The 7,112-nt window shown below is 47.8% G+C and overlaps 1 non-coding gene across 1 annotated transcript; it reads left to right on the forward strand.

Moving 5' to 3' along the window:
- The first annotated feature begins 3,047 nt into the window (after positions 1-3,047).
- On the forward strand, positions 3,048-3,154 carry LOC136478736 (small nucleolar RNA R71). The gene has a single exon (XR_010764449.1). It is a non-coding gene; the product is annotated as a small nucleolar RNA R71 (small nucleolar RNA).
- The last annotated feature ends 3,958 nt before the right edge of the window (positions 3,155-7,112 follow it).

The raw sequence follows: 7,112 nt of genomic DNA on the forward strand, positions 1-7,112 counted from the left end.
GGATATTGGTCGGCGGTCGATACCACAGTGGGAAGGTGGCATTGAGGATGTGTTGGCCGAAGCCCTAAGGTCTCGACAGGTTGGGGCAAAGGCTCTGGTTCATGCCGCTGTCGTAGCGTCCACCGTGATGAGGGTGGTAGCCATGGCCAGCTTCCTCTCTCTCACCACTTTGTCCATGCCTACGGGCATCTAGGGTGTTACGTGTGTCATGGTGGAGGCCGAGACGCTCATGAACCGGGGCCGCGACATGCCCTCCTGCTAGCGCACGGTGCCTGGTGGATAGACACGTCCTTGACATGTTGTCCCAAGGGCGCACACTGACTGGCATCGAGCTCACATCATCGAGAAAGTGAACCTTTTGCCTACTGCACCATTGTGCGCTCGAGCAGCGTGTGGATCTCGTGATGGGCCCGATGATCCTTAGGTGTCACGGGCTCTGGGAGCCCCCAGAGCATGGCTGCCATGACAGCGATGTTCTAGCTTGCCCAGGCAAAGTGTGGGAGGGCTCCATCATCTTCGATGATCCTTCGGTTCACATTGCAGGCCATGGTGCGCGCATGCCCACCGTCTTCGTGGCGCTCAATCTCTTGCTCGAGCTTCGAGCGCTCCTGCTCCAGCTAGAGTTGCGCATCCTCAAGTTCCCTATGCCGCCCCTTAGCTGCTCCACCCGTAGGCGAGGCGGGGCCCCTACATCTTCGTCGACCTCATTGTCAAAGTCATTTAGTGGGGTAGCCCCTCCCTCTAGGATGCTTTTGACACATCCCTCAAGGGTACCTACCATAAAACATTCTCGCGAGGGGTGATGACTCCCCCTGCTGGAGTTAGAGTCGAAGGGCAACTTTGAATCTCCCGCGACAAGGTCGTGGAAAGATTCCACAACGTATTCGGTCATCCCCACAAATTCGTCGTTCGTAGGGGATGGTTGCATGCGCTGCGCCACGAGGTGGAGAACGGTCCCTGTGGCATTGTGTAGTCCAAATGGGAACACTATCAGAGTGCTCTGGATGAGGTATTTTGGGGAGAGCGGTTCCCCCCCGGCAAGCTATGTCATGACATTGGCAAACGAGAAGGTGAGGCATCACAGGTCCTCTCGGGTTGGTTGGGGTCCCAGGACGGCATCAAGATAGTGCTTTAGCCTCTTGTAATTGAAGCCGAGGAGCTGGTCACTCCTAGGGGCATGGGCCTCCGGCGTGTGCAGCTGTAGCTCCTTAAGCGCCTTGACGATCAAGTCGAGGCCGGCGGAGTGGAGAGGCTGGACATCGGCGGGAGCCTGTGCCAACTCTCCCTCTGTCGTGACGATGAAGTCCAAGTTCCCAAAGCACACATGCATGCTCAAGACCCAACTGACGCCATGACTAGCCATCCGAGGTCTGGTGTGGACGTCGAGAAGCGCAAAAAGCCCCTACCTAGCGCGCCAACTGTCGGTGTTTCCTATTACTAGCTAGTAAATTTGTTTCTATGCGTCTAGCTTGGATGGTGTGCTTGAAGGACACAAGAATTTGTACTAGTTTAGGCGAAGTGCCCCTATGTCCAATGTGCTGCTGCTCATGTTACCAGCACTAGTTTGTATTAGGGGTTACAAATGGGTGAGAGAGGGAGCGGATTCCAAGTCTTTGGTGGAAGGGTTGAAGAGTGCTAAGAGTTTGTTTAGCCATGTGCTCGTTCCCCCTTCTTGGGGCATCTTGCATCCCCTTTTATAGGTGAAGGGGAAGGTGCAGGTTATAGAGAGAAAGAAGGAGAAAAGTGAGGGAGAAGAAGGCCTTCAGGCCCGCCAGGTCCTTCTTCTCCTTCATGTGGGTCCCACCGATGCTATAGATGGTGATAGCGATGGCTCCATGTTGGGCTCCTATTCACCATTGGTGCCATGTCCCAACGTCATTAGCTGGTTGTGGCATCCCATCTTGTACCAGCAGATGACATGCTAAACTAACATGCCTGTCAGTGCCTATAGGGGGAGTAGGCAGCACAGTGACCACGCACCTATCACTGTTGGTGATGTGAACCCCGAGGCATGGCCTGACATGGCCATGGGTCATGTCGAGACATGCCTGCTTCCCTCCCAGTGTTAGAAGTCTGACCCTAGGATTGTACCCTCAGACCCATAGTGGCTAGAGGCGGTATGGGTCCCTGTTGGGTGAGACAGAGCCCACGTCCTAGGGGTCGGGCGACACGGGGCCCATGCCCAAGGTGTTAGGCGAGATAGAGCCTGTGCCCTCAGGGTCGAGCGAGATGGCTCTCGTACCCTCGAGGTCAGGCAACATGGGGCCCATGCCCTTAGGGTCGGGTAAGACAGAGACCATCCCTTTGAGGTTAGTTGAGACTGAAGTACGTCCTTGATTATCTAGGTGAGTCATCGTCCGCGGTCCTCAGATCCCTTCTTCGGGTATCCCTAATACTGATACCCAACACTCGTGATTTCTGCATTGACATTTTTAAAATCATATGCAGGAATTGTAGCGGCAATTTGAGCTAGATGAGTTTCAAACATTTTATTAAGGCTTAATTGATTTTTGAAGGTAACGGTTAAGCCTTATAATTTTGAATTAATGTTTTCAAAAATTTCATCGTTAGAGTCAAGTTTCGAATTACCTTCTTTGAATGGTGGACATGATTGGTTGTTCCACCCGTTATTACCTCCTTATGGATGGAACCCATTATTGATGTAGGTGTCATCCTTATGGGTCTCAGGGCAGTGATTCCCTGAATGTCCACTTTCATCACATACCTCGCATGTCATATGCAAGTCCATGGACTTTATAGTGTCGTACATTGCCTCCTTCTTATGGGCACACTCATCAAGCCTTTTCATCAAGAGGTCTATTTTTGTGGCAAGCATATTCGCCTCCTTCACGGTATGCATGCCTTTTTGTTGTGCATCTTGGAGCCTCTCACCACCCCACCATTGATTGGACACCATTTTCTCAATGATAATCATAGCTCCATTGATGGTGAGCAAGAGGAAGGCTCCTCCAGCAGCGGCATCAATGTGTCCTCTTAACATGGGGGTTATCCCATTGTAGAAGTTTTGGAGGACTAGCCAATTTTCCATCTCATGGTGTGGGTAGGCAAGGATGTATTCTTGCAGCCTCTCCCATGCCCCAGGGATGGATTCCATAGTATTTTGCTGGAAACTTGAAATTCTCCTCCGCATGGCATTGGTTTTGCCCACAGGGAAGAATTTCATGAGGAATGCTATGGAACACTTGTTCCACATGTTGACAGCTTCCTTGTCCTTGTAGAACCACTGTTTTGCCTTCCCCATGAGGGAGAAAGGAAACAAACGGAGCCTGATGACGCCTAGTGCAATATCCTTGATGACAATGGTGTTGCACAACTCAAGGAAGTGTTGAAGGTGGGCGTTTGTGCATTATCCTTGATGACAATGGTGTTGCACAACTCAAGGAAGTGTTGAAGGTGGGTGTTTATGTCCTCGCTAGGCAAACCACAGAATGGGTTTGTCTGCACCATCATGATCAGCCCATGCCTGAGTTCAAAGTTTCTTTTGCCCATGTTGACAACGGGCCGAACAGGCACATTTTCAACAATGGGGACGGAGTACTCGCAGAGCGACTTTTGGGTCATATCAGTAGTAGCAGATGGTGCAGGGGCGACTAGTTCATTTGTCGGTGGAGTGGCAGAAGAGGAAACGGCATGAGACCGGTTCTTGCTTAGGAGTGCCTCTAGATTTTCGGTGAAGTTCATCGGCAAATCAAAACCAGTCTAACACTATCTTGTTTTCATCTACAATAGGAGAAAACAAGCAAAGTTATCCTGTTATGAGCAATGGCTACTACACATATATTATCACGAACATGTCCTAATATATTCTTTTAAACCAGTGCCCTCCCCAGCAACGGTGCCAGAAATGCTTGTTGGCATTTCTTAGCGCAATCACTAGGATTGGTGTTTCCTAGCAATGGCACCAGAAACATCATGATGATATTTCTGAACACATGCAGAAATATTCCATAGGCGCACGAATATATCGTTGTAGCATTTCACCTGAAAGTATTCGGGTATCATTCATTTATATTTTCCCAAAGTAGGCATGGTGCAAAAGTCTCTAATAAGGATATGGACAAGATAACATGACTGCATAGTAGACCAAAGTCCATAACAGGGGTAATCCAAGATAGATATTGGATAGTGCGACACACACACTCAAGCCAATCTCAAGGATAAAGATAAAAGAAAGAATAAAGAATAAAAGAATATACCTCAATTGGAGCAAGCTTATCTTGTATAGCTATGCTCAGATTAGCAGATCATACAAACACATGAATTTCTAGGGGTAGAGATCCTAAGTTAAGGTAGCTTTGGTCACTACAAATTTACTTTGGGCACCAGTGAACACTTGGTCTGCCAAACGTAGCCGGCCTATAGCTCTATGCCATATCCAAACATGGGGGATCACGAAGGATGGATAGGACTGTCACCACCTACCGCCTACCCCTCAACCAGAGGATACGAGGCAAACTAAGGTAACTTCTAACATAGACACCATGTTTACGCTATTGTTTACTACTCTAGCGGTGGCCAGGAACTTCCATCTTTATCATGAGTCCTCTTACTAGAGCATCCGTCATGGGGACGGATGATGAACCCGCAAGAATATAATAACCAAAACTAATTTTAAAGTAGAACTCACTATCTCAATTTAGGTATGGGTCTAAACATGTATGTATGAAAGATTAAGCATAAAGTTTTATATGCTAAATGAATAACATAAGAAGTTAGCTCTAATTCATAAGCATAGCAATATTGATAATATGAGAGCAAGAACATAAGAGAAATCTTCATATTATTCATACCAAGAACACTCCAAGGTTCAAGCTCTCCAATGAAGCATCTTGCCTAACTCCAACTAAACTACTAAAAAGAGTAAAACCAATACATGTGTGGAGGGAGAGAGAGGCTCTTGTGTGGTATCAGAGCTCTCCCCATTTATTTATGGCCTTAGTATGGTCGGTTTGGCGTTGGAAAATAGGAAACTAGCCTACACCACCTATGCATGCCGTCATGCAACCGCCTGTGCAACATGGGCCCGAGAGACAATAGCGGGGGTGGGTGCGGCCGCACCCTAGTTGGCGTGCCTGACCACCGTCCTTCTCTGGTCGGTTGCTAGGTGGGCCTACGCCGTGTCTACGCTGGTGCTTGGCCTAGAATTGGCATTTGGATGGGCCTTCTTCTCCTTTGCAAATGATTTGCTTTGCGCTTTTTATGTATGGCATACTTTGACTATAATTCCCTTATATTCAAGTATGAGTCCTCTAAAATAGTAATCTTGCAATACAAGTGGAACTATGTTAATAGTAAAATCATATGTGTATAAGTTTGCTTAATTTTCTCCAGTTTTGGATATTAATTGGCGGTCGAATTTTGTCGTTAAGGACCGCTAACAACCTTATACGTATATATGGATGTATATTAACATCGTAGAATTCATATACGAAAAGCTAATTGAAACAAAAAGAATTGAATTGAAAAAACCATAAAAGGAAAAGAAAAAAAATGGAAAAAAAACCTTTAGTACCGGTTAGAAACATGAACCGGAACTAAATGTTCTAGCCCTGGGACAAGGTCTGGGAGACCCATTTAGTCTCGATTGGTAATAGCAACTGGAACTAAAAATTCACTTTTAATCCTGGATTTGTAATCCTAGTTAGAAAATCGATACTAAAGAGGCTTTTCCAGCCGGGACTAGTTGTCAGTCCTTCACTAGTGGTTCCGTCTTCCTCTTGGCCTCTCTACTTGTTCTTCCCCTTCCTATGTATCTTCACTGATCCAATTCCCATCCGGATCGGTGCTTATACCTAGTATCAGATACTTCGATTCGAGCTTCGCTTCCTTTGTTCCTCTAATTTTGTTCACAATGGAGCATGGTTTGTTGCTCTTGGCTGGACGCAGTGAGCTACTGCCTCAAGCTCGAGACCCAGCAATTCCAAGGTTCCACGACCGAATTGGGGAATTTCGTGATCTAGATCATCCACCTACGATGGCTACACCGCCCTCTCACCACCATTATACTCAATTTGCCAAGAGGTTGGGTGCCATGAACCATGAGAACCAACTCATGCTCATAGAGATCCAGAAGTTGTTCGCTCATTGGGCTATGATGCTCGACCAATGCTTCGCCGATCAGCGGACTCTGTTCGAGAAACATTTGGGTGACGTCGACGCTGCAGGGGAAAAGCGCTTCCTCGACAATGAGCTCGTCATCGAGCAGCGCATCATCAATTCAGAGCTCTGCCAGGATGCGCGCGTCGCCGCCATCAAGGCCGTCAGTCCATCACCGATAAGCTTGAAACCTAGCGCCTCAAGACTGAAGGAGCCGTCAACGAACTACAATGCCTAGAAGTCGGCAAGTTGACCAAGCATTGAGATCGCCCAGTGATCGACGCGGGCATGACTTCTCCAGGCTTGATCCCCATACCAGCGTCTTCCATGGAGTAGGCTGCCATGCGCCCACCTACTGGCAACATGGCTGCTCAGCCCAGCAGGCACTGCGTCACCATATATCACTGGGAGAATGAGCACGGAGTGGTCATGTTACCAGCCCACCTTCCACGGCGTCTCCAAGGTACTTGCATTTGCAAGCCCAACGTACGCCTCGCAGGAAAGGAATGGGAGTGAGCATGCACGAGCGAGCTCTGAGCCATGTACTAGTATAAGAACCAGAGAGATAGAGAGAGGGGGCATCACGAATTATGTAAACAAAACTCTAAACTCTCATAACTCGAATCCAAGATAGATATTGGATAGTGCGACACACACACTCAAGCCAATCTCAAGGATAAAGATAAGAGAAAGAATAAAGAATAAAAGAATATACATCAATTGGAGCAAGCTTATCTTGTATAGCTATGCTCAGATTAGCAGATCATACAAACACATGAATTTCTAGGGGTAGAGATCCTAAGTTAAGGTAGCTTTGGTCACTACAAATTTACTTTGGGCACCGGTGAACACTTGGTCTGCCAAACATAGCCGGCCTATAGCTCTACACCATATCCGAACGTGGGGGATCACGAAGGATGGATAAGACTGTCACCACCTGCCGCCTACCCCTCAACCAGAGGATACGAGGCAAACTAAGGTAACTTCTAACATAG

Source organism: Miscanthus floridulus, chromosome 8 (genome assembly GCF_019320115.1).
Source record: "Miscanthus floridulus cultivar M001 chromosome 8, ASM1932011v1, whole genome shotgun sequence".
Lineage (NCBI taxonomy): Eukaryota > Viridiplantae > Streptophyta > Magnoliopsida > Poales > Poaceae > Miscanthus > Miscanthus floridulus.